The following is a 5,652-nucleotide window of genomic DNA, read 5'->3' as shown; positions in this document are numbered from 1 at the left end:
TTAGTAAATAAGTTATTACCACATGTGAGGAATGATAACAAATCAAACATGAGAATGCAATTCCAAAAAAAATTATTCAAAATAATTTTCTCTAATAATGATTTTTTTTCTTGAACCAACCTCCTCTAACTTTAAAGATATTATTAATTTTATGGCTGCACAGAACCAATCTACATCGATATAACTTATGATTTTCAAATGATCAAATTCCTATCATTATCATGTTTTAGACATACTACTACACTAGTTAAGAGTTTATTTATTTATTTATTTTACTCATATGTGTTAAATTAAGAGCTCCTAACCCATGAAAGGAAATTGGAATTTAGGCACATTGAAGTAAAAATTCTACCACGAACCAAATGGCCTCCGTGGTTAAGGAGTTATTGTTATTCCTTGATGACCCGAGTTCGAACACTATAGATGTCAGGAGTGTGAGCGTTCAATATCAAAAGGTTGAGAGTTATCTTTAAACATATATTGTCTTATAATAACATCTGATGAATGTACCAAATGGAAACTCAAATACTAAAGCTACAATAATTTAATGTAATACCAAACTTGAAACATGATTAGAGTAGAACCTCTATAAATTAATATCTTTTCAAAATAATATTTTTTTGGGGGTCTTGGACCCAAGATCTAAATTAATAATTTCGATAAATTAATAAGATAATAATTTTTCGGAAGAATACCTTTATGTAAATTTATGGTCCCTATAATTTATAAACTAATAATTCTATAAAATTACAAATACTATAACTAGGACAACTTTATTGTCCTTTCGATATTGTACCTTGACTAATTTTCAAATAAAAATTTTCATCAATCTACTATTGTAAATCTTTTTGAGTGCATGCGAAGTGATCTCTCTTACAATCACGTAGTGCTTTATGTATTTGACCTGTCATGATTGAATTTTGAACACCTTCTAGATGTGAAGCCATGGTTGGTTGATTTTGATCTTAACTGACTAATTAGGAATGTTTGATGTTCTTTATATGTTGGTTAATTTCTTTACAATACATGAACTTGCATTAAATTTTAATTAGTACTACGTAATATAATAAACTTTTTTAGGGGTATATATTATATTTAAGAGAAAATCGCCTCAGTGACCAAAAAAAAGTTATAATATACGATTTTAACCAACTTTTTTTGGATTTGCCAAAATGACCAACAAAATCGCAACGTGAAATAAAAATCGCAACGCGATCCCCAGAATCGCAAATCAGTTTCCAAAATCGCAACGCGATTCTTGAAAATCGCAATGCGATAGTACAAATTCGCATTGCGATTTTCCAAAATCGCAACGCGAATATGAAAATCGCAACGCGAACACATAAATCGCAACTCGTATCCGTAAATCGCAACGTGTATCCGTAAATCGCAACGCGTATGGGTAAATCGCAATGCGTATCTGTATATCGCAACGCGTATCCGTAAATCGCAACGATAATCCGTAAATCGCAACGAGAATCTGTAAATCGCAACGATAATCCGTAAATCGCAACGAGAATCTGTAAATCACAACACTGAAATTTTGGGTATATAACACTGAAATCATAAACTAAATCCCTAAATCGCAACTCATTCCATCTCCATCTATCACTCTCTCCGGCGACATCCGTTCCTATATCCAACGACATCCTTCCTAATCCGACAACAGGTTTTAGTTTCGCAGCTCGTCTGTTTAGTAAATTAATTTACAACCATGAAATCATCTAATGTTGATCATGTTTGGATAGATTTGTGTTTTGGAGGGTCATGGGATAATGTTCATGGTGTTTTACAATATATGCCTTTACCCATGAATCTTCAACTAAAATTGTCTTTACAAAAGTTAACTTATGAAACTCTAATGCTACGTGTTTCAAATAAATTGAATTTAGAGCCCCTAAGTGGATTTAGGCTATCTTATCAGAGAAATGGTAAAGTTTATTTGTTAACCGACAATGAAGATGTTGAACGATTCATTGCTTACATTAAGGTTTCACAAGATGATGTTACATTGTATGTTGTTGAACCTAGAAGTAGTATTGTTGGGTCAGTAGCGGGTAGTAATCAACTAAGTTTTCTCAAAACCCACAACCTTTCTCTAATCCAAATCCCAATAAACTTTCAGCACCAAATTCCGGTTTTCGTATTGACCAGTTAGACGATGATGAGCCAACAGAAAAAATTGTGAGTACTAGTCAGTATTTGAAATTTGGTCTTGGTCAATATCCAGACTTTGATATTGGTCAGTACACGGATTTTGATGATGTTTCAGAAGAAGAAACAGACCCTGCGTGTAATGATTTTGATATTGGTCAATACCCGAATTTTGATGATGAAACAGTCGTTGCCGAAGAAGATATTGTTGATGATAATGAGGAGGAAGTTACGACTGTGAATGAACATGTTGAACATCCATTCTGTAATTCATATAATCCTGAAGAAGAAAAAGAAGAAGAAAAAGTCCCCGAAGAAAAGAAAATGCCACGGGCGTATAACTGGAATATGCCAGAATTACTTCAGATACCGGAAGAAGAGTTGGTAAAGAAAGCAGTTGATTGTTACACAAAAGTTATTCGTATCAAGAAAGATGATTGTTTTGATACAAAGGAAGACTTGAAGATAGCTTTGTATACGAAATGTGTGGAAGATGGCTATCAACTAAAAGTTAACAAATCAAGCAAAGATCGTTTCAAAACAAGGTGTATGATTGACAAAAACTGTACGTTGCGTATGATTGCAAAGAGAATAAAAGATTGCAAAATGTTTCAAGTTAGGACTTTTATTGATAAACATACATGTTCAAGAACCCATGTTTTTCCTCACCATAGACAGGCAAACAAAAAGGTGTTGGGTGGTTTTCTGGCTGAGTTAATGTTTTTGAATGGCAGGGTATATCGGGGACATGAAATTATGACTGACATGAATGCTCGGTTAAAGATTAGTATATCATATTCTCAAGCTTGGAGAGCCAAATGTTATGCCTTGGAATTGTTGAGGGGGTCGCCAGAAGCATCGTTTGCCCAACTGCCGGCTTATTGTCACAATTTAAAGCTGAAAAATCCTGGGTCGGTAACTCATATCAAAACAGATAGAGATGGACGCTTTGAGTTGCTGTTTATCGCCATTGGTGCTACGGTTAGTAAATCAATATAATTTTGTTGACTCATTTTTGTTAGTTACATGCATTTCACATTTAAATGATTATATTTCTTGTGTATATTATTTTGTAGATTCGTTCGTTTATTACTTGCATGCGCCCAGTTATTATAGTTGACGGAGCACATTTGAAAGGTCGATACCTTGGAGTAAACTTATTAGCAGTAGCCATGGATGCTAACAATGGGATATTGCCAATAGCTTACGGGGTTGGCAAATCTGAAACCTCTGATTCATGGACATGGTTTATGGGGCATCTTAGGGATTGCATAGGTCCTATTAGCAATCTGACAATCATATCCGATAGGGCAAACTCAATTGACAATGCTGTTAGAAGGTGTTTCCCAGATGCTTTTCATGGACTTTGTGGTGTTCATTTGTATAGAAATCTAAAATCAAGGTCTGCTGGTATAAAAAAGCACAAATGGACATACTGGAAGGCTGTAAAAGCTTATCGGGAAGTGGATTTCAATAAGCATATAAATTGTTTAAGACGTGTTTTGCCTCAGTGTGCTCAAACACTAGAAGATGTCGGGTTTGAAAGATGGTCAAGAGTACATCAACTTGGAGCAAGATATGGTTTCATGACGTCTAATAGTGCAGAATCAATCAACGCTCTAAGTCGTCATTCCCGGAAATTACCCATTACTATGTTAATGGAGTTTTTTCGAGCCTCTATTCAACAGTGGTACTACAAGAAAAGAAACCATGCAGGTATTATTTCTTTGAATTCGTAACTTATCATATTTATATATTTTACTAAGTATTGTTTATTTAAATTTACAGGAACATTGGAACATCGTGTTACACCATGGACTGAAAAAAAGATAACGAAACGTGTTGTGAAGTCAACGTCATGGAGAGTTGAACCATGTTCAAACACTTTGTTTCAAGTACTGGATAATAACTTAAATGGGCTAGTCGATCTAAATGCAAAGACGTGTAGTTGTATGAAATGGCAAACATCTGGTTATCCGTGTGGCCATGTTATAAAAGTTGCTCTTCATTTAAACCAAGATGATTCAAGCGCATACGCTATGGATTGCTACACTACAGAAGTTTATCGACAGACTTATGCCGAGATTGTCTACCCTATTCCACATCCTTCTGAGTGGGACTACCAGATGACTTACAAACAGTTTTGCCACCAGCCATGGACAGAAGGCTACCTGGCCGACCAAAAAGTCACGATCGTATACCGTCTAAGGGTGAAGAGAAGAAGAGATCGACATGTAGTCGGTGCAAGGAAAGTGGTCATACAAGGTTGACATGTGGATCACCAGTGCCATCAAAATCATCTTTTCCTCTACCAAAATATGGATCCTCATCAAAATCCAAAGCTCATATGGTGTCAAGCAAAAGGCAATCATCTTTAAAATCCCAATCACAATTGGCTTCACCTTTTGGGACTGTTAACTTAGGTGATTTTTAAATGCAAACGTTGTATTATGTGGATTTTATGTGTGAACTTTTAACATTTTCAGTTGAATTAATGACTCAGGCCAACCATTTTGACTTAACCAACTCTTGTTATTCAGTTGTTATCACTATTAGGCATGCATTTGACTATCGCAACACGGAAATTACAATCGCAACGCGAAATGAAAATCCCAACATGAAAATCGCAATGCGGAAATGAAAATCGCAACGAGATAATCGCAATGCGAAATGAAAATCGCAATGCGAAATGAAAATTGCAACGAGAGAATCGCAATGCGAAATGAAAATCGCAATGCGAAATGAAAATCGCAACGAGAGAATCGCAATGCGAAATGAAAATCGCAATGCGAAATGAAAATCGCAACGAGAGAATCGCAATGCGAAATTATAAACGCATTGCGATTCTCTCGTTGCGATTTTCATTTCCGCATTGCGATTTTCATTTCGTATTGCGATTCTCTCGTTGCGATTTTCATTTCGCATTGCGATTTTCATTTCGCATTGCGATAGTCATTTTTGCCTTCAACATAATGCAGATTGAAATCAACAAAATCAACCATTACATTTCAATCAATTAAACAAGCACAAATAAGAATTATGTTCGCATCAATTACACAAATCAACTTTTACAAATCATCTTTTACAAATCAATTAAACAATCAAAAAATAAGCAATAATTCTTATTTCCGATCATCTACTATTGAATCAACTTTTACAAATCAATTAAACAATCAAAAAACAATCAATTAAACTATTGAATCAACTTTTGCAGCCATACATCATTTTCACGCAGTTCACTTCTGAGATTAACCTGCAGAAACCAAACATTTGCTCAAACACACTTTCTACACATCTAAAACCTACAAACAGCAAATTATTGAATTCTAGGTACTTAACCAAACATTTTCAAACCAAAAGTATATAAACTTACCAATTGTTTATGGACATTTTTATAACGCGGATGCAGGTAGGCAGCGTCTCGTATATATCGATTTAGCCATATAATGCCGAAACCACAAGCCTACTGCAGCTCTATCTCTATCGGTGGGAGGTAGA

The sequence above is a fragment of the Hibiscus syriacus genome, unplaced genomic scaffold (genome assembly GCF_006381635.1).
Source record: "Hibiscus syriacus cultivar Baekdansim isolate YM2019G1 unplaced genomic scaffold, ASM638163v2 tig00018635_pilon, whole genome shotgun sequence".
Lineage (NCBI taxonomy): Eukaryota > Viridiplantae > Streptophyta > Magnoliopsida > Malvales > Malvaceae > Hibiscus > Hibiscus syriacus.
Note: the sequence above shows the minus strand (reverse complement) of the source record.